Source organism: Oryctolagus cuniculus, chromosome 13 (genome assembly GCF_051225735.1).
Source record: "Oryctolagus cuniculus isolate XC-2025 breed Fujian yellow rabbit chromosome 13, ASM5122573v1, whole genome shotgun sequence".
Lineage (NCBI taxonomy): Eukaryota > Metazoa > Chordata > Mammalia > Lagomorpha > Leporidae > Oryctolagus > Oryctolagus cuniculus.
Genome location: NC_142879.1, coordinates 86,384,874 through 86,407,819, shown reverse-complemented (window position 1 = coordinate 86,407,819; position 22,946 = coordinate 86,384,874). Strand labels below are relative to the sequence as shown.

The 22,946-nt window shown below is 38.3% G+C and overlaps 1 long non-coding RNA gene across 2 annotated transcripts in view; it reads left to right on the top strand.

Moving 5' to 3' along the window:
• Positions 1-22,639, top strand: part of LOC149122715 (uncharacterized) — a 31,003-nt gene extending 8,364 nt beyond the window's left edge. The window contains exons 2-4 of one of the 2 annotated variants that reach the window (XR_016219372.1): positions 8,930-8,987; positions 21,752-21,783; positions 22,432-22,639. This is a non-coding gene — a long non-coding RNA (uncharacterized LOC149122715). The remainder of the gene's footprint in view (positions 1-8,929; positions 8,988-21,751; positions 21,784-22,431) is intronic. The other variant, XR_016219373.1, reaches the window with a different exon arrangement.
• The last annotated feature ends 307 nt before the right edge of the window (positions 22,640-22,946 follow it).

Genomic DNA, 22,946 nt, shown 5'->3' with positions numbered 1-22,946 from the left:
AATCAACAACAGGAGTCACTGGGTACATGCTCCCCATGTAGGATCTCTGTCCTTAATGTGCTTTACTATGAAACTTAAAGACAACATTACTAGTTGAACAATACCCTATACCTTGTGCGGTTGTGTGAAGGCAGCCTGTTGAAATCATTGCTTAGTATATACTAAGTTGCTTTCTGTATATGAAGGTAATTGAAAATGAAACTCGATGAAGAGCAGGATGGGAGAGGGAGTGGGAGAGGGAAGGGTCACAGGAGGGAGGGAGTTTGGGGGGGAGCCACAATACAAAAGTTGCGCTTTGTAAATTCACATTTATTAAATAAAAAGATAAACACATGATTAACTCAATGTTAAGAAAGAGTTCTACAAATAGTATGACGTACAGAAAAAAAAAAAAAACTGTTTCTCAACAGTCAAGACCAAAGCTGTTCAAGTCATTGCTTCTCAAAATGACAATCTTAGTTTTATGGATTTTCTTTTAGGTGCTCTCTTAGTTGTCACTAACTATTATGGTATTAGTATATTGGGACTGTCTTATTTCACTCAGTATGTTTTCCAGATTCATTCATTTTGTTGCAAATGAATGGATTTCATTGTTTTTATCCATTGTGTAGTATACAATAGAGTATATATCCCATAATTTCCTTATCCAGTCTTTAGTTGAAGGGCATTTAGGTCAATTCCATGTCTTAGCTATTGTGAATGCAGCTTTCATAAACATCGAGGTACAGATAACATTTTTCATTTGCTGATTTCATTTCCATTGGGTAAATTCCCAGGAGTGAAATGGCTGGGTCCTATGGTAGGTCTATATTCAGATTTCTGAGGTATTTCCAAATGGTCTTTCATAGTGGCTTTACAAGTTTACATTCCCACCAGCAATGGGTTGGGGTACCTTTTGCCTCACATTCTCATCAGCATTTGCTGCTTGTTGATTTCTGTATGAAAGCAATTCTAACTGGAATGAGGTGAAACCTCACTGTGTTCTTTTTAAAGATTTATTGAATTTATTTGAAAGACAGAGTTACAGAGAGAGGTAGAGACAGAGATAGAGGTCTTCCACCTGATGGTTCACTCCCCAGATGGCTGCAATGCCTACAGCAGTGCTGATCCAAAGCCAGGAACTTCTCCAGGGTCTCCCACATGGGTGCAGGTTCCCAAGGACTTAGGACATATTCTATTTTTTCCCAGGCCATAGCAGAGAGCTGTATAGGAAGAGGAGCAGCTGGGACTAGAACTGGCACCCATATGGGATGCCTGCACTTCAGGCCAGGGATTTAACCCACTGCACCACAGTGCCAACCACATCACTGTGGTTTTAAATTGCATTTCCTTGATGGCTAGTGATTCTAGACATTTTTTATTTGTCTCTTTGCCATCTGGATTTCCTATTTTGAAAAACATCTATTTAAATGCTTGGCCCATTTCTTCACTGGGTTGTTTGTTTCATGGTTCTGGAGTTTCTTGATCTCTTTATATATCCTGGTTATAAATCTTTCATCAGCTGCATAGTTTACAAATAATTTCTCCCATTCTATCAGTAGCCTCTTCACTTTCTGAGTGTAATCCCATTTCTTAATTATGGCTTTGATTGCCAGTGCCTCTGGTTTCTTTTCGAAGAACTCTTTGCCTGAGCCAATTATCTTCCTGGCTTTCCCCAATGTTCTTTAATAATATGGTGTTATCAGCTCATAGATTTATGTCTTTGATCATTTTGAATGGATTTTTGTGTATGGTGTAAAGCAGGGGTTTTGCTTCATATTTTTGCATGTGGGAATCCAGTTTTCCCAGCACCACTTGCTGAAGAGACTGTCCTTACTCCAGGGGTGTGTTTATGCTCTTTGGTTGAATATAAGTTGGTTGAAGATGCTTGGATTGACTTCTGGTGGTTTGTTTGTTTGTTTGTTTGTTCATTTTGTCCATCCATCTTTTTTTTTCACAATTACTAGGCTGCTTTTATTATAACTGCCTTGAAGCATGTCTTGAGACCTTGTATTGTGATGCCTCTGGCTTTGTTTTTGTTCTATAATATTGCTTTAGCTATGCAAGGTCTCCTGTGTTTCTTCATCATTTTTCTAGATCTTAGAAGAATGTCTTTGCTATTTTGATTGGTATCACATTGAATTCGTAAATTGCTTTTAGAATAACGGGCATTTTGATGATATTGCTTCTTATAATTCATGAACATGGATTTTTTTTTCATTTTTATCTTCTGTTTCTTTTTTAATATTTTATAATTCACATCATAAAGATCTTTGGCATTGTTGGTTAAATTTACTCCATGCTATTGTGAATGGGAATGATCTGAGAAATTCTTTCTGAAACATGCCATTGTGTATACAATCTGTGTATACAAAGGCTGTTTTAATGTCTGTGTATTGGTTGTATATCCTCCTACATTACCAAACTCTTCCATGAGTTCACATAATCTCTTGGAGGAGTCTTTTGGATCCATCTGCAAATAGAGATGTCATCTGCACATAGAGATAGTTTGACTTTCTCTTTACCAATTTGTGTCCCTTGATTTCTTTTTCTGGCTAATGGCTCTGGTTAAATCTTCCAGGATTATACTGAATAGCAATGTTGAGCGTGGGCATCCTTGTCTAGTTCCAGATCTCAGTGAGAATGCTTCTAACTTTTCCTCATTCAATGGGATGCTGACTATATTTGTCATAAATTTCCTTGATTGTGTCAAGAGATTTTCCTCTATACTCAATTTGCTCAGTTTTCATCATGAAAGGGTGTTGTATTTTATCAAATGCTTTCTCTGCATATAGAGATAATCATTTGGTTTCGTTCTTAAATTTGTTAATGTGATGTATCACATTGATTGATTTGCAAGTATTGAACCATCCATGCATTCCAAGGATAAATTCCACTTGGTCTGCGTGAATGATCTTTAGATGTGTTGTTGGATTCCATTGACTAGAATTTTATTAAGGAATTTTGCCGCTACTTGATTTAGGGAAATTGGTGTGTAGTTCTCTTTCTCTATTGTGTCTTTTTCCGTGTTTAGAAATTAAGGTGATGCTGGCTTCAGGGAAAGATTTGTGAAAATTCCCTCTCTTTCAATTGTTTTGAATAACTTGAGAAGAATTGATATTAGTTCTCTTTTAAATTTCTGTTAAAATTCAGCAGTGAAGACATCGGGACCTCAGCTTTTGTTTGTCGAGAGGGTCTTTATTACTGATTCAATTTTCATCTTGGAAATTTGTCTGTTTAGGTTTTCTATGTATTCATTGCTCCATGTAGCTAGGTTGTTTGTTTCCAGGAACCTGTCCATTTCATTTATGTTTCCAGCTTGTTGACATGCAGCTCTTTGTATTAATTTCTTGTAATTCACTTCATGGTGTCTGTTGTTACATTTTCTTTTTCATCTCTAGTTTTATTCATTTGCATCTTTTTTTGGGTTAGTTGCCCAATTATGTGTCAATTTTATTTAAAAAAAATCTCTTTTTTTACAGGCAGAGTGGACAGTGAGAGAGAGAGAGACAGAGAGAAAGGTCTTCCTTTGCCATTGGTTCGCCCTCCAATGGCTGCCATGGCCGGCACACTGCAGCTGGCGCACCATGCTGATCTGAAGGCAGGAGCCAGGTGCTTATCCTGGTCTCCCATGGGGTGCAGGACCCAAGCACTTGGTCTATCCTCCACTGCACTCCCTGGCCACAGCAGAGAGCTGGCCTGGAAGAGGGGTAACCAGGACAGAATCCGGCACCCCGCCCGAGACTAGAACCCGGTGTGCTGGCGCCACCAGGCAGAGGATTAGCCTATTGAGCCGCGGCGCCGGCCACAGCTCTTTATTTTGCTGATCTTTTATATTGTTTTTTGGATTCATTTTTTAAATTTCCTCTCTAATTTTGATATTTCTTTTCTCCTATTAGTTTTGGTTTGGTTTGCTCATTTTCTAGATCCTTGAGATGCATTGATAGCTCATTTATTTGGTGTATTTCCAGTTTCTTGATATAGGCACCAATTGTTACAAACTTTCCTCTTAACATTGCTTTTGCTGTACACCGTAAGTTTGATATTTTGTTGTTGCTTCATTTGTTTCCCAAAATTTTTTATTTCAACTTTTATTTCTTCTATGACCCACTCTTTATTCTGAAGCATATTGTTCAGTCTCCATATGTTTGCATATGTTTCAGAGATTGTTAAGTTGCTGATTTCCAGCATCATTCCATTGTGGTGTGAGAAGAAGCGTAGTATGATTCTGATTTTTTTTTTTTTTTTGGTTTTGGAATTTGCTGATGTTTGCTTTATGGTCTAGTATGTGGTCAATCCTAGAAAAAGTTCCATACACTCCTGAGAATAATATGTATTCTGGAACTGTAAGGTGAAAATTTCTGTGGATATTTATTAGATCCATTTGGTCTATAGTGTTGATTACCTCTGCTGTTTCCTTGCTGAATTTCTGTCTTGTGGATCTGTCCATTCCTGAATGTGGGGTATTGAAGCCCTCCATTACTATTATGTTTGAATTTATGTCTCCCTTTGCTTCCTTTAATGTTTGTTTTAAATAGTCAGGTGCCCTGTAATTAGGTGCATATGCATTTATAATAGTGATATACCCTCCTAGCGTGTAGGATTTCTGATGAGAAGTCCACTCTGAGTCTAACTGGAGATCCCTGAAATAAATCTAGTGTTTCTCTTGTGAAGATTTTAGAATCTTTTCTTTATTTATTTACTGTGGAAAGTTTGCTTATAATCTATCATGGTGAATATATTTTCTGGTCATTTCTTTTAGGAGTTCTATATGCTCCTCGGACTTAAATGTCCCTTTATTTCTCCAAATTAGGGAAGTTTTCTGGAATTATTTCACTAAAAAGGCCTTCTCATCCATCCCATCTTTCCAAAACTTCATAAATTCCTAGAACTTTTATTTTGGGTCATTTGATAGTATCTATAATTTACCAACAGTGTATTTTAACTTTCTAATTTCTTCTTATGTTTGATCTCTCTGAATGATTTCCTTTTTTTTGTCTTCTAAGTCAGATATTCTTTCTTTTGATTCACAGATTATTTTGTTAAGGCTTTCCACTGCATTTTCTAATTTGCTCTATTGACTTCTTCATTTCCAAGATTTCATTTTGATTTCTCCTTAAGTTCTCAATTTCATGGGAGAAAATTTCTTTCATGTCATGTATAGATTTTATTAGTTCATGCATTTTCTTCTGATTACTTTTAAGCAATCCTGTGATCAATATTTTGAATTCTACTTCTGGATATTTTTAATCTCATCATCTTCACAATCTATTATTGTAGTGTTGTGTTCTTCGGGGGGCATCATTTTGTCTTCCGTATTCTTGTTTGGTGCATTTGTTATTTAGTATTTGTGGACATAGTCATTTTATTTTTGCTGTTGCAGCTTTTATCTGTGGACTATGTCTGTGTTCATTATCAGATTGTCTGCTTTCAGGAAATACCTAAAGGCATGTGGTGATTGTAGCCAGGGAGCTCTGTTCATTGCTTCAGAGTGAAGGGTGTGTCTGAAGTGACACACCAATTTTGGCATCTTAAATCTCTTTTTTTTATTAGAGGGGAGGTTTCTTCTTGTCTGTTGGTGTAGATTCATCTGAGCTCCTCTCCTCAAATGAGACCAGTGCCTGGGTGCTAGCCCCAGAGGGTATATTATTTATTGGCACTGCCACAAGGACCACACAAAGGATCTGTGCAGTTTTCAGTATAAGTTTGGATTCTCCAGCAATGACCCTTGCCTGGTAACCAGGGAATGCTGATTGTGTGGAGCCTCCCACACTGACTGCTCAAAGTCCCGGTGACTCCCTTTTTGCTCCCACACAACCTCAGTATTTACACAGTCCTAGCACAGAAGCCTCACACAGTCTCAAGCAGCATACCCCCCTGCCAGATCTCCCCACCAGATCAGGATTCTCTGCTTGGCTGCTTTCAAGATGCTTACACAAGCTAGCGCAGCTGTCATATGTGTCAAAATGGCACTTGTTCTATATCACTTGCTTACATGTTGCAGTTGCAGGGTGCTATGGACAGAGAAAATGTGCCCCCTCTTTTTTTTCTCCTCTAGTTTGGCAGGTACATTATCCCCCAATTGGCTCCAAGTCAGATTCTCTCTAGGCTCTTCCTGCAGCTTTTTCACCCATGGAGTTGGCTTATGCAGTCTGGTCTCACCACACTCTCCTCTCTGATGTGGAGGCTCTTGGCTGCTGGAGTTCTGAGTTGTGAATCCCTCCATGTAGGTCCACTTTGTCCCTCCAATATGTAGAGCTTCCTCTGCTTTTTAACCCAAAACTCTTGCCTGAATCTGCACTCTTTCCATTTTTTAAAAACTATCTTCCCCAAGAATAGAGCAGCAAGCTCCTTCCCTACTCTGCAATCTTGCCCCTGATCCCTATTATTGTTTTCTAATGGAGGAGAGCTTACACGTATCTGGATTTGTTCAACATCAAATATTAATAACCTTGATGAGAAGGGAAGAATTTAATTCCATGCAAAGTTAAATCAGAAGAAATTAACATATGTGTTCAGGTACAGGACTCCATCCTTTAATAATGTGTGGGTGGTAGGAATCCAAGTGCTTATGCGCCAACTACTGCCTCATAGACATCTTAGCAGGGTGCTGCCTTGAATATGCAGAATATCAATCACGCATCTGGGCATGTTGGTATTAGATATAGTATTTCCCAAGCAGCAGACTAACTTGCATCACAACATTTAACATTCCCAAGTCTGATGGTTTGCTATGAAATTTTGCCTGGGTCCTGTATCTCCAACAGGAAGTTCTGAGGCTTCTTCATAATATAACTTTTCAAATCATGTTGGTGTTATATTCACTGAATGCCAAGAAGCATTTTAGGGAAGAACTACATGAATATTTGGAAACTGGGAGGTGTCTTTTGCAATAATTACTATAAAGATATAGCATAATAAATGTGTATTATATTCATTTTTCTACACAGCTGTGGACAAAAATATCGTGGTTACAAGCAGAATATATTCTATAGAATTTTCAGTGTGTAACATCAAAATATGTTCTAGTGAAACTAACAATATGAAGTACCATGAAGTGTATTTGTAGCAACAAAACAATAGTTAACATCACCCAAGTATTTTTCTATAGGGTAGATTTTAGTGGCAGCATTTGTTTCTTTCTGTGGTATTTTGCCACTTGACTCACAAGCATTCTTAAAATAAAAAATTGCTTCTTGGCAGTAACATTTTAAACAAATTAAGTAGCAAGTACATGTTTCTTTTGACATAAAGATTACGTGTGCCTTATCACTGCCAATCAGTATAATTGTTGGTGATCTTTCTTTATTTTAACTTTTATTTAATGAATATAAATTTCCAAAGTAGAGCTGATGGAGTACAATGGCTTTCCCCCATAACTTCCCTCCCACCTGCAACCCTCCCCTTTCCTACTCCCTCTCCCCTTCCATTCACATCAAGATTCATTTTCAATTCTCTTTTTATACAGAAGATCAGTTTAGCATATATTAAGTAAAGATTTCAACAATTTGCACCCACACAGAAACACAAAGTGAAAAGCACTGTTTGAGTACTAGTTATAGCATTAAATTACAATGTACAGCACATTAAGGACAGAGATCCTACATGAAGGTAAGTGCACAGTGACTCCTGTTGTTCACTTAACAAATTAACACTCTTGTGTATGGCATCAGTAATCACCCTAGGCTCTTGTCATGAGCTGCCAAGGCTATGGAATTCCTTTGAGTTCACCGGCTCTGATCATATTTAGACAAGGTCATATTCAAAGTGGAACTTCTCTCCTCCCTTCAGAGAAAGGTACTTCCTTCTTTAATGACCTGTTCTTTCCACTGGGATCTCAATCACGGAGATCTTTCATTTATGTCTTTTTTTTTTTTTTTGCCAGAGTGTCTTGGCTTTCCATGCCTGAAATATTCTCATGGGCTTTAAAGCCAGATTCATGTGTTTTAAAGGATGATTCTGAGGCCAGAGTGCTGTTTAGGACATCTGCCATTCTATGGGTCTGCTGTGTATCTCGCTTCCCATGTTGGACCATTCTCTCCCTTTTAATTCTATCAGCTACTATTCGCAGACACTAGTCTTGTTTATGTGATCCCTTTGGCTCTTAGTCCCATCATTATGAACAATTGTGAACAGAAATTGATCACTGGGACTAGTGAGATGGCATTGGCACATGCCGCCTCGATGGGATTGAATTGGAATCCCCTGGTATGTTTCTAACTCGACCGTTTGAGGTATGTCAGCTTGAGCATGTCCCGAATTGCACATCACTTCCCTCTCTTATTCACACTCTTATATTTAACAACGATCACTTTTCAGTTAAGTTTCAACACTTAAGAATATCTGTGTATTGATTACAGTATTCAACTAAAAGTATTAAGTAACACAAACAAAACAATTACTAAGAGGGATAACGTATTAAGTTGTTCACCAACAGTCAGGGCAAGGGCTGATCAAGTCACGGTTTCTCGTAGTGTTCATTTCTCTTTAACAGGTTTCCTTTTTGGTGCTCAGTTAGTTGTCACCGATCAGGGAGAACATATGATATTTGTCCCTTTGGGACTGGCTTATTTCAGTCAGCATAATGTTTTCCAAATTCCTAACAGGGATCACTTTTCAGTTGAAATTTAAACACCAGGAATAATTGTGTTAATTACAGAGTTCAACCAATAGTACTAGAACAAAAAAATACTAACATGGATAAAGTATTACATTGTACATCAACAGTCAGGACAAGAGCTAATCAAGTCACTGTTGGTGCTCTTTCAAGGACATCTTCTTTGGTCCTTGTCATGTGTAAAGCACTGTTACTACTGAGGGAAGCTGATTGGTGTTCTTTTCTACAGCTAATGTATTTGGTATTTTGTATTCACTTCTATCATGATATTGCTCTGAGTCTAGGAGCAAATAACACCAGTTCTCTCATATTTCCATTTATCTTCTCATCCAGGTACAGTCCTAATTCCCACTACATGTTTCCAAGGCCAAAGAAAATGAACACACCACCAGTAAGTTGTTTATTTTTGTTTGCATTATATTGTGATATAACAGCTTTATGAGTATATTTCATTAAAATCGTGAAATAAATATTTGACAACATAAAATTGTCATGATTATAAAGCATTAGAAATATCAAACCTGATATCAAATTTGTTTCTAGTCTCTGTGATGCTATAATGGTAACATGTTTATCATGTTATTCAAATTGGAACACAGAATCTCCTAAATTATTGTAAAATATAAAGCCTGAATTTGTATTTATCGGTCTTATCAATGATATAGTAGAGGTAGTTACACTGAACTAGTAAAAAGTTGTGGCCAGCACTGTGGCACAGTGGGTTAATTCCCTGGCCTGAAGTGCTGGCATCAAATGGGTACCGGTTTGAGACCCGGCTGTTCCACTTTTTGTTTGTTTGTTTGTTTAAACTTTTATTTAGTAAAAAAGTACAGCTTATGGGTTAAAAGGGCTTTTCCCCCCCATAATTTCCCTCCCACCCACTACCCTCCCATCTCCCGCTCCCTCTCCCCTTCCATTCACATCAAGATTCATTTTCAATTCTCTTTATATACAGGAGATCAATTTAGTATATATTAAGTAAAGATTTCAACAGTTTGCACCCACATAGAAACACAAAGTGAAAAATACTTTTGGAGTACTAGTTATAGCATTAAGTCACAACGTACAGCCCATTAAGGACAGAGATCCTACATGGGGAGTAAGTGCACAGTGATTCCTGTTGTTGACTTAAAAAATTGACACTCTTGTTTATGGCGTCAGTAATCTCCCTAGGCTCTTGTCATGAGTTGCCAAGGCTATGGATGCCTTTTGAGTTCGTCAACTCCTATCTTATTTAGACAAGGTCATAGTCAAAGTGGAAGTTCACTCCTCCCTTAAGAGAAAGGCACCTCTTCTTTGATGGCCTGTTCTCTCTACTGGGATCTCACTCACAGAGATCTCTCATTTAGGTCCTTTTTTTTTTTTTTTTGCTAGAGTGTCTTGGCATTCCATGCCTAAAATACTCTCAAGTGATCTTCAGCCAGATCCAAATGCCTTACGGGCTGATTCTGAGGCCAGAGTGTTGTTTAGGACATCTGCCATTCTATGAGTCTGCTCTGTATCCAGTTTCCCATCTTGGATCGTTCTTCCCTTTTTTTATTCTGTCAGTTTGTATTAGCCAACATTAGTCTTTTTTTAAACTTTTATTTAATAAATATAAATTTCCAAACTACAGCTTATGGAGTACAATGGCTTCCCCTCATAACTTCCCTCCCACCCGTAACCCTCCCATCTCCCGCTCCCTCTCCCCTTCCATTCACAAGATTCACTTTCAATTCTCTTTATATACAGAATGTCAGTTTAGCATATATTAAGTAAATGTTTCAACAGTTTGCACCCACATAGAAACACAAAGTGAAAAATACTGTTTGAGTACTAGTTATAGCATTAAGTCACACTGTACAGCACATTAAGGACAGAGATCCTACATGAGGAGTAAGTGCACAGTGACTCCTGTTATTGACTTAACAAATTGACACTCTTATTTATGACATCAGTAATCAGGTTAGGCTCTTGTCATGAGTTCCCAAGGCTATGGCAGCCTTTTGAGATCACTGACTTTGATCATATTTGGCAAAGTCGTATTCAGAAAGGAAGTTCTTTCTCTCTTCCCTTCAGAGAAAGGTACTTCCTTCTTTAATGACCTGTTCTTTCCACTGGGATCTCACGGAGATCTTTCATTTATGTCTTTTTTTTTGCCAGAGTGTCTTGGCTTTCAATGCTTGAAATACTCTCATGGGCTTTTCAGCCAGATTCATGTGCTTTAAGGGCTGATTCTGAGGTCATAGTGCTGTTTAGGACATCTGCCATTCTATGGGTCTGCTGTGTATCTCGCTTCCCATGTTGGATGATTCTGTCCCTTTTTTATTCTATCAGCTAGTATCTGCAGACACCAGTCTTGTTTATGTGATCCCTTTGGCTCTTAGTCCCATCATTATGATCAATTGTGAACAGAAATTGATCACTGGGACTAGTGAGATGGCATTGGCACATGCCACCTTGATGGGATTGAATTGGAATCCCCTGGTATGTTTCTAACTCGACCGTTTGAGGTATGTCAGCTTGAGCATGTCCCGAATTGCACATCTATTCCCTCTCTTATTCCCACTCTTATATTTAACAGCAATCACTTTTCAGTTAAGTTTCAACACTTAAGAATAACTGTGAACAACTTAATATATTATCCCTCTTAGTAGTTTTTTTGTCTGTTCTACTTAATATGACTGGTTTAATTCTGTAATTAATACACAGTTATTCTTAAGTGTTGAAATTTAACTGAAATGTGATCCCTGTTAAACATAAGAGTGGGAATAAGAGAGGGAAGAGATGTATAATTTGGGACATGCTCAAGCTGACTTGCCCCAAATGGTAGAGTTAAAAACATACCAGGGGATTCCAATTCAATCCCATCAAGGTGGCATATACCAATGCCATCTCACTATTCCAAGTGATCAATTTCAGTTCACAATTGATCATAATGAAAGGACTAAGAGTCAAAGGCAGCACATAAACAAGTCTAGTACCTGCTAACACTAACTGATAGAATAAATAAAGGGGAGAGTGATCCAACATGGGAAGTGCGATACTCAGCAGACTCATAGAATGGCAGATGTCCTAAACAGCACTCTGGCCTCAGAATCAGCCCTAAAGGCTTTCGGATCTGGCTGAAAAGCCCATGAGAGTATTTCAGGCATGGAAAGCCAAGACACTCTGGCAAAAGTTCTCTGTGAGTGAGATCCCAGTGGAAAGAACAGGTCTTCAAAGAAGGAGGTACCTTTCTCTGAAGGGAGGAGAGAACCTCCACTTTGACTATGACCTTGTCTAAACAAGATAAGAGTCAGAGAACTCAGAGGGCTTCCATAGCCTTGGAAACTCATGACTGGAGCATAGGGAGATTACTGATGCCATAGACAGGAGTGTCAATTGGTAAAGTCAACAACAGGAGTCACTGTGCACTTACTCCTCATGTAGGATCTCTGTCCTTAATGTGCTGTACATTGAGATTTAATGATATAATGAGTACTCAAACAATATATTTCACTTTGTGTTTCTATGTGGGTGCAAACTGTTGAAATCTTTACTTAATGTATATTAAACTGACCTTATGTAAAAAAAAAAAAGAAAAGAAATTATCAATTCCCAACTTGACTCTTACTGGGATTAAACATGACAATAGTTCTGATCTGATTTCATCATCATTTAAAAAAATCATCTATTATTTTTCACTTTATGTTTCTGTGTGGGAGCAAACTGTTGAAATCCTTACTTAATGTATACTAAGCTGATCTTCTGTATATTAAGATAATCGAAAATGAATCTTGATGTGAATGGAAGGGGAGAGGGAGTGGGAAGGGGAGGGTTGTGGGTGGGAGGGACGGTATGGGGGGGAAGCCATTGTAATCCATAAATCGTACTTTGGAAATTTATATTCATTAAATAAAAGTTAAAAAAAAGAAAATAATAAAAGAAAGAATAACTGTGTATTGATTACAGTATTCAACCAAAAGTATTAAGTAACACAAACAAAACAATTACTAAGAGGGATAACGTATTAAGTTGTTGATCAACAGTCATGGCAAGGGCTGATCAAGTCACCGTTTCTCATAGTGTTCATTTCTCTTTAACAGATTTCATTTTTGGTGCTCGGTTAGTTGTCACTGATCAGGGAGAATATATGATATTTGTCCCATTGGGACTGGCTTATTTCAGTCAGCATAATGTTTTCCAAATTCCTAACAGGGGTCACTTTTCAGCTGAAATTTAAACACCTAAGAATAATTGTGTGTTAATTACAGAGTTCAACCAATTGTACTAGAACAAAAAAAACTACTAACATGGATAAAGTATTACATTGTATATCAACAGTCAGGACAAGAGCTGATCAAGTCACTGTTTCTCATAGTGTCCATTTTACTTCAACAGATTTCCCATTTGGTGTTCAGTTATTTGTCGCCAATCAGGGATACCATATAATATTAGTCCCTTTGGGACTGGCTTATTTCACTCAGCATGACTTGTTCGAGATTCCTCCATTTTGTTGCAAATGACTGGATTTCATTGTTTTTGACTGCAGTATAGTATTCTAAAGAGTACATATCCCATAATTTCTTTATCCAGCCTACCACTGATGGGCATTTACGTTGGTTCCAGGTCTTGGGTATTGTGATTTGAGCTGCAATAAACATTAGGGTGCAGACCGCTTGTTTGTTTCCCAATTTCATTTCCTTTGGGTAAATTCCAAGGAGTGGGATGGCTAGGTCGAACGTTATGGTTATCTTCAGGTTTCTGAGGAATCTCCAGACTGACTTCCATAGTGGCTTCACCAGTTTGCATTCCCACCAACAGTGGGTTAGTGTCCCTTTTTTCCTACCTCCTCTCCAGCATCTATTGTTGGTAGATTTCTGAATGTGAGCCATTCTAACCGGGGTGAGGTGAAACCTCATTGTGGTTTTGATTTGCATTTCCCTGATTGCTAGTGATCTTGAACATATTTTCATGTGCCTGTTGGCCATTTGGATTTCCTCTTTTGAAAATATCTTTGAGGTCCTTAGCCAATCTGGTTTTTGTTTTCTTTTGTGTGGAGTGTCTTGATCTCTTTGTAGATTCTGGCTATTAACCCTTTATCTGTTGCATAGTTTGCAAATATTTTTTCCCATTCTGTTGGTTGTCTCTTCACTCTCCTGTTTCTTTTGCAGTACAGAAACTTCTCAATTTGATGAAATCCCAATAGCTGATTTTGGCTTTGACTGCCTGTGCCTCCTGGGTCTTTTCCTGAAACTCTTTGCCTGTGCCAATATCTTGAAGGGTTTCTCCAATGTTCTGTAATAACTTGATGGTGTCAGGTCATAGATTTAGGTTTTTAATCCATATTGAGTGGATTTTTGTGTAAGGTGTAAGATATGGGTCTTGCTTCATGATTCTGCATGTGGAAATTCAGTTTTCCAGCACCATTTATTGAATAGACTGTCCTTGCTCCAGGAATTAGTTTTAGATCCTTGGTCAAATATAAGTTGGCTGTAGTTGTTTGGGTTGATTTCTGGCATTTCTATTCTGTTCCATTGCTCTATCCATCTGTTTCTGTACCAGTACCATGCTGTTTTGATTACAACTGCCCTTTAGTATGTCCTGAAATCTGGTATTGTGATGCCTCCAGCTTTGTTTTTGTTGTAGAAGATTGCTTTAGCCATTCAAGGTCTCTTGTGCCTCCATATGAATTTCAGCATAGTTTTTTCTAGATCTGAGAAGAATGTCTTTGGTATTTTGATTTGAATTGCATTGAATCTATAAATTGCTTTTAGGTGAAGGGACATTTTGATGATGTTGATTCTTCCAATCCATGAGCATGGAAGATTTTTCTATTTTTTGGTAGCCTCTTCTATATCTTTCTTTAAGGTTTTTTAATTTTCATCGTAGAGACCTTAGTGTCCTTGGTTATGTTATTCCAATGTATTTGTTTTTGTAGCTATTGTGAATGGGATTGATCTTAGAAGTTCTTCCTCAGCCATGGCATATCCTGTGTATACAAAGGCTGTTGATTTTTGTGCATTGATTTTATATCCTGAAACTTTGCCAAACTCTTCTATGAGTTGCAATAGTCTCTTAGTAGAGTTCTTTGGGTCCCCTAAATAAAGAATCATATCATCTGCAAAGAGGGATAATTTGACTTCTTCCTTCCCAATTTGTATCCCTTTAATTTCTTTTTCTTGCCCAATAGCTCTGGCTAAAACTTCCAGAACTCTATTGAATATCAGTGGTGAGAGTGGGCATCCATGTCTGGTACCAGATCTCAGTGGAAATGCTTACAACTTTTCCCCATTCAATAGGATGTTGGCCATGGGTTTTTCATAAATTGTTTTGATTGTATTAAGGAATGTTCCTTCCATACCCAGTTTGCTTAAATTTTTCATCATGAAAGGCTGTTGTATTTTATCAAATGCTTTCTCGGCATCGATTGAAATAATCATATTGTTTTCTTCTTCAGTCTGTTAATGTGGTGTATCACATTGATTGTTTCATGCACATTGAACCATCCTTGCATACCAGGGATAAATCCCACTTGGTCTGGGTGGATGATCTTTCTGATGTGTTTCTATTGGCCAGAATTTTATTGAGGATTTTTGCATCTATGTTCATCAGGGATATTGGTCTGTAATTCTCTGTCAATGCTGCATCTTTCCTTGGCTTAGGAATTAAGGAGATGCTGGCTTCATAGAGAGAATTTGGGAGGATTCCCTCTTTTTTGATTGTTCTGAATAGTTTGGGAAGAATTGGAGTCAGTTCTTCTTTAAATGTCTGGTAGAATTCAGCAGTGAATCCATTTGGTCCTGAGCTTTTCTTTTTTGCGAGGGCCTTTATGATCATTTCAATTTCTGTCTCAGTTATGGGTCTGTTTAGGTTTTCTATGTCTTCCTGCTTCAATGTAGATAGGTTGCATGTGTCCAGGAATCTATCCATTTCTGATAGGTTTCCATATTTGCTGGCATACAAGACCTTGTAGTAATTTTGATGATTCTCTTTATTTCCGTGGTGTCTGTTTTATGTTTCCTTATGATCTCTGATTTTATTGATCTGGGTATTTCTCTTCTTTTTTTAGTTAGTTGGGCCAATGGGGTGTCAATTTTTTAATTTTTTGAAAAAAACAGCTTCTCGTTTGGCTGATTTTTTAAAATTTTTTTTTATTAATCCTGTTGATTTCTTCTCTGAATTTATTTATTTCTCTTCTCCTACTAGATTTGGGTCTGCTTTGCTGAAGATTTTCTAGATGCTTGAGATGAATTGAAAGCTCATCTATTTAGTGCATTTCCAATTTCTTGATGTAGGCACCTATTGATATAAACATTTCTCTTAACACTGCTTTTGCTGTATCCCATAAGTTTTGGTATGTTGTGCTGTTATCCTCATTTACTTCCAGAAAATTTTTGATTTCTCTTTTAATTTCTTCTATGACCCATTGTTCATTCAGGAGCATGTTGTTCAATCTCCATGTGTTTGCATATGCTCTAGGGATTCCTGAGTTGCTAATTTCCAACTTCATTCCTTTATGGTCTGAGCAGCTGCATGGTATGATTCTAATTCCAAATGGTATGATTCTAATTCTTTTGAATTTGCTGAGACTTGCTTTATGGCCTAGTATTTGGTCAATCCTAGAGAAGTTTCCATGTACTGCTGAGAAGAAAGTAAATGCTTTCTGTGTAGGATGAAAAGTTCTGTATATATCTGTTAGCTCCATTTGGGCTATAGTGTCATTTAAATCTACTGTCTCCTTGTTTATTTTCTGTCCTGTTGATCTGTCTATTTCTGAGAGTGGAGTATTGAAGTCCCCCAGAACTATTGTATTGTGGTCTAAGTCTCCCTTTAAGTACATTAACAAATCTTTTAAATAAACTGGTGCCCTGTAATTAGGTGTATATACATTGATAATCGTCATATCTTCCTGTTGAATTGATCCCTTGATCATTATATAGTGCCCCTCTTTTTCTCTCTAAACAGTTTTTGTGGTAAAGTTTATGTTGTCTGATATTAATATGGCTATGCCCGCCCATTTTTCATTTCTGCTGGTGTGGTATATCTTTTTCCAGCCTTTCACCTTCAGTCTGTATGCATCTTTGCTGGAAAGATGTGTTTCTTGTAAGCAGCAAATAGATGGGTTTTGTTTCTTTACCCAGTCAGCCAATCGGTGTCTTTTAACTGGACAGTTCAGGCCATTAACATTCAATGTGACGATTGCTGCATAGTAACTTTGCCCTGCCATTTGCCAAAGATATTTTCTAATATAGGTTTTGAACTTCCTGTGATCTTTTGCTGTGAGGTTTCCTTCATTTACCTTCTTTCATATTGATGACCATATTTCTGTGTTTCTGTGTGTAACACATCTTTAAGCATCTTTTGCAGGGCTGGACAAGTGGCAACAAATTCTTTCAACTTCTGTTTGCTGTGAAAGGTCTTTATTTCACCTTCATTCACGAATGAGAGCTTTGCAGGGTATAATATTCTGGGCTGGAAGTTTTTCTCTCTTAGTACCTGGGCTATATGTCACCATTCCCTCCCAGCTTGTAGGATTTCTCATGAGAAGTCAGCTGTGAATCTGATTGGAGATCCTCTGAGAGTAATCTGACGTTTCTCTCTTGCACATTTTAGGATCTTTTCTTTATGTTTCACTGCAGTGAGTTTAATTACAATGTGACGTGGTGAGGATCTCTTTTGGTCATGTATATTAGGGGTTCTATGAGCTTCCTGTACAGGATGTCTCTGTTCTTCTTTAAACCTGGGAAATTTTCTGCTAGTATCTCACTAAAAAAGGCCTTCTAATCCTTTCTCCCTCTCCATGCCTTCAGGAACTCCTAGAGTTCTAATGTTGGGTTTTTTAATAGTATCTTGAAGATTCCTGACAATATTTTTTAGATCTCTAATTTCCTCTTCTTTTCTTTAGTTTGACTGTATATTTTCCTGTGCTCGGTCTTCTAAGTCCAATATTCTCTCTTCTGCATCACCCATTCTGTTTTTAAGGCTCTCTAATGTGTTTGTCATTTGATCAATTGAATTCTTCATTTCCTTATGATTTCTCATCACTATCGCTGTTTCATGTTCTACTGGTTCTTTAATTTCATTTTGATTCCTCCTTAATATTTCATTTTCGTGAGAGAGATTTTCTATCTTGTCCATTAAAGATTTCTGTAGTTCAAGAATTTTTTTTGAGAACTTCTTAGTGTTCTTATCAATTTTTTGAGATCCACTTCTTGCATTTCTTCTATCTCATCATCTTCATAATCTTGATTTGGGATGTGTATTTCATTTGGGGGTGTCATACTGTCTTCCTTGTTCTTGTTACCTCATTTTCTGCGTTTGTTGTTTGGCATATTGGAGATATTTGATTTCTCCTCATTATACTGTGACTCTATATTAAGTGGACTGTCTGCTTTTCATGGATCCTTAAAGGCTGTGATGGGTGTGGACAGAGAGCTCTGTTTGGTTCTTTGGGGATAAGGGTGTGCCAAAGGTGACTCACCCAGATTGTTCTCCCACTTGCTTGCTCTCTCTCTCACTCTCTCTTTTTTTTCTGACTCAGTTGGGAAGTAATTCCACACAACTGAGTGGAATTGAGGGTAGTTGAGGTATGAAATCTGGCCCCTGTGGGTATTTGTCTGGTTACCCCTGGGACCACACAAAGAGTCCATGCAGCCCTCAGTGTGGTCTCAAATTTCTCAATAGTCTCTCCCCAGTTTCCCCAAGTTACCGAGTTTGTGTACTCGGTGAGTTCTCTCGCCCTCCCCTCAGATTTTCACAGTGTCAGTTCGTTAGCTCCTCACTTTCACTAACTAGGTCTTAACCTTCTATTATTTCTCCCCACCAGAGTCAGGTTTTTCTGCTTGGCTAATGGCCGGCACCTCTTTACATACATAAAATGGCACTGGCTCATTGTCTTGCTTGGCTTTGTAAGGTGAGTGGAGAGAGACATTAATGTCTGTGCCAGTTCCCCTTATTTGTTCATTTTTTCTCTCCACCAGTCTGCCTGGTGAGCTTTCCCCAGTGAGGCTTTCATTCCCTGTAGGCTCTTTCTGCCTTTCCCCACCAATGTCTTGGGTTACCGAGGTTTTTATTTCACCTCCCCTTCCAGCGCTGGTGCACAAACTCTGCAGCACGGCTTCTGCGGCGGCGCAGCTTGTGGGGCTCGGCTTCTGCTTCTGTGGTGGCGTGGCTCCCATGGCTCGGCTTCCACATGGTGGGCAACATTGCTCTCTTCGTAGGTCCTCCGTGTCACCTCCAATAGATCCAGGAGACTTTCCTCTGCAATTTTTTCCTGAGCCTTTTCCTGTGGCTATGGTAGCTCCACTTTTATTAAACTATCTTTTCCCAGACTATCGGTGCGCACCTTCACTATTCCACCATCTTGGCTCTGCTTGTTTGTTTTTTTTTGACAGGCAGAGTTAGACATTGAGAATGGCTGCTCCAAAGCTAGGAGCCAAGTGCCTCTCCTGGTCTCCCATGTGGGTACAGGGCCCAGGGGCATGGGCCATCCTCCACTGAACTCCCGAGCCACAGAAGAGAGCTGAACAAAATCCAGCACCCTGACCGGGACTAGCACCCAGGGTGCCAGCGCTGCAGGCAGAGGATTAGCCTATTGAGTTGTGGCACCAGCCTTGGCTGTTCCACTTCTGATCCAGTTCTCTACTTTGTGCTGGGAAATCAGTAGAGTATGGCCCAAGTTCTAGGGCCCCTGCACCTGTGTGGGAGACCTGGAAAAATCTCCTGGCTCTTGGCTTGGTATTGGCACAGCTCCAGCCACTGTGGCCAATTGGGAAGTGAACCATCAGATGGAAGACCTTTCTCTCTCTCTCTCTACCTCTCCTCACTCTGTATAACTCTGACTTTCAAATAAATAAATATTTAAAAAAAAAACTAGGAAAAAGTTACCTAGTGTTAAGAAAACAAATTACTGAATATTATTTTTTGTGGTTGAATTTCTTGCATAGTGTGGTTCCTAATAGTTTCTTGGAGGCTGAATGGAATTCATGGGCAGGAATAGGAATGTGTAGGGAACAGAATCTGCAGCATTTAGCTTTTTTTTTTAGGATTTATTGCTTTATTTTCAAGGGGGCAGAGTTACAAAAATAAAAGAAGGGGAGAATGAATCTGAGAATCTTAGAATCTTACATCTGGTGGTTCACTCCCCTAAGAGTCACAATGGTGAAGGTTAAGCAATATTAAAGCCAGGAAGCAAGAGATTCATCTGGGTCTCCCACCCAATGCAATGGCCCATCTCCCAATGCTTTCCCTGGCACATTTTCAAAGGCTTGGATTGTAAGTTGAGTTGCTAGGACTGAAAGCTCCATCGATATGAGATGCCAGCCCTTGCAGGTGGTAGCTAAACCTGTTATTTCTCAATGCCAGCTCCCATGGCAAGTCCTTAAAGAGCTCTCCATACAATTCTCCCAGCCTGTCTATAGATTCATGTTGCATTGCTGCCTTTCCAAAATAATATCTTAAGGCAAATCATTCCTTTCTTCATTATTACTTTATGCTACTGAAAGTGTTTTCTGTAGTTGAATTTGTTTTGTTTTGTTTTATTATTTATTTGATAGATAGAGTTAGACAGTGAGAGAGAGAGAGACAGAGAGAAAGGTCTTCCTTCCCTTGGTTCACTCCCCACATGGCTGCCACGGCCAACACTGCACCCATCTGCAGCCAGGTGCCAGGTACTTCCTCCTGGTCTCCCATGCAGGTGCAGGGGCCAAAGCATTTGGTCAACCCTCCACTGCCCTCCTGGGCCAGAGCAGGGAGCTGAATTGGAAGAGGGGCAACTGGGATTAGAACCCAGTGCCCATATGGGATGCCAGTGCTGCAGGTGGAGGATTAACCAAGTGAGCCTCATTGCTGGCCCCTGTACTTGAATTTTTTATGCAATAAAGTAAATTATGTATTTGGCAGGTAGAAAGACACAAAGTGAGTGAAGTAAGCTAAGAAAGACAATAGTGGGGACAAAACTGTGGTATAATGTGTTCTACCACTGCCTACAATGTGGACACTCCATATTTAGGCTGGTTCAAGTTCTTTCTGCTTTGCTTCCAAACCAGTTCCTTGCTAATATAATTCTACTTTCTTCTCAGTATTACACATCCAAGTATTCCATACACTCTCCCATTCACAACACCTTGTAGTTCTTTACAGATTTGACCCTCTTGGATATGACATTCCTGCTTCCTTCCCAGGGTAGCCTCTCCCACAGGTTTCAGAACATAGTTGCTATTCCCCATTGAATACTTATTTGTAGCTATCCAATGTGAATTTATGCTGAACATATCTAAAATGAAAGCCTCGTTATTCATTTCTCCATTTACTTGTATAAGGTATTACTATGAGCTAGCCTTGGCCAAAACATCAAAATGTTTTTTTTTTCTAAACTCCTCCCACTTTCTCATTTTTAAAGTCATCTGGTTTAAAATCCTAGTACTTTTGCTTTTTTGTTTTGAAATATTTATTTTATATCTAAATATACTCTCTAAAAATGGAAGTAATCATATATATATCCTTATATGCTTAGAATTGTTTTTGAATTACAGTAAATCTATTCTCTTGATATTTGTAAAATAGAATATAAATAATAACTACTGCTTTCAGTTTAAAAATTGAGAATTATTAATTTGGCAAACATCTTGAAGAATGTATTAGCTCAGTGCTGAGCTTTTATCTCTCCTCAGATGGGATGACAGGCTTAGGAGTCAGTAGGGGAATGCAATCAGTAGTTAGGACATGCAAGTGAACCAGACTCAAAATCAAGAATGTAAATAAAGGAGACATAGAACATGAACAATTTCCTGGTTACTAAGATGGTGAGTGTTTGTCACTAGCTTAAGTTGCCATTTTGAATACCCACATACCCTATCAGATTGCTTCATTTTGAGTCTCACTACTCTCCTCTTTCTCCATTTCCTGTGAATATGTGTCCTCGGAGGCAGTAGTTGATGGCTAAAATATTTGACTCCCTACCTCCCAAATGGGTGACCAAATTAAATTTCAGTATCCTGGTATATTTTTGGATGAAGTGATTTTGGGTGGAATTAATTGGAAAATGAAATATTCCCACTCTCCCTCATCTCTCTCTCCATTTGAATCAAAATGAAAACAAATCAATAAAATTTTAGAAAATATACCTCTGTCATCACCTGAATTCCATATAGATTGTGTGTGTTTATGTCCTGAATCTGCTCCTAATTCCAGCTTCCTGCTAATACAGAGTTAGGAGACTGCAGGTGAGTCTCTGTCATCACCCGAAGATACCCAGCCTGACACAGCCTTCATTATTTAGGCATTTGTGGAGTAAAGAAGATTATGGGATTTCTATGCTTCTGTGTCTATTTCTCTCTCTCTCTCTCTCTCTCTCTCTCTCTCCTCTCTTTCTCTTTCTTTATCTCTCCCTTCCTCTTTCTCTTTCTCTCTCTCTCTCTCTATCTATCTCTCTCTGTGCATGTGTGTGTTTCAAATAAAAGTAAATGAATAAGGATACACTTTCAGATATGTCTTGTACATTTTGCATACACACATGTATATATATGATTCTTTCTGTAATTTGATATAATACAAAATTGTATATTTCTACCCTCTCCTGATAAAATAGCTTGTCATGTTTTCAAGTACTGTTAAATGTTATATCATCATATTTCATTGGTTACACCTAAATTTACATCTAAATTAGCATTAAAATAGATGTATGTATGTATAATTGCAAATGATTATGGAAGAGGACTTGGTTATTAATTTGTTAAAATCCAGTATTATATATGATAAAAGTATAACCTATCATTTGGCATTTTAAATTGTGAATGTCTATGTCAGTAAGCCTATACACATTCTTCTGCAATAATCAACACCATCCATCTATCTTTCTTTAATCTCCCCAGGTAAAACTTTGTGCCTCAGAAACCAAATCCCTATGCCCCTCCACCACAGACCATGGAAGTCAATTCTCTACGTTATATATCTATTAATTTGTCTCCTCTAGTTACCTCATAGAAGGTGAATCACAAAATAATTATCATTTTGTAATGGCTTATTTCATGTACCGGTATGCCTTTACAGTCAGTCCATATTGTACTATATTGTACCATATTATACTTTACTGTATGCTGAAATGGTTTGAATATGATTTACTGTGAATAAATCCAACTTGAGACATGAAGAAGGTGGAATTTTAATCTTACAATAGTGTTAAGAGTTAGAGCCTTACCTAGATGAGTAAGGATTAATTGGGGGTAATCCTGTTAGGTCTCAGAATTGCTTGGATACGGACATTTTTAAAAGAAGATGGAGGCCATCAAAACAATCCCACACTCTTTCTTTCTGATGTACTGCACTGCTTCTGAACTTTCTGAGTGAGAAAGTGAACAGCATCAGCAGGTCTTCAGTACTGTGGGCC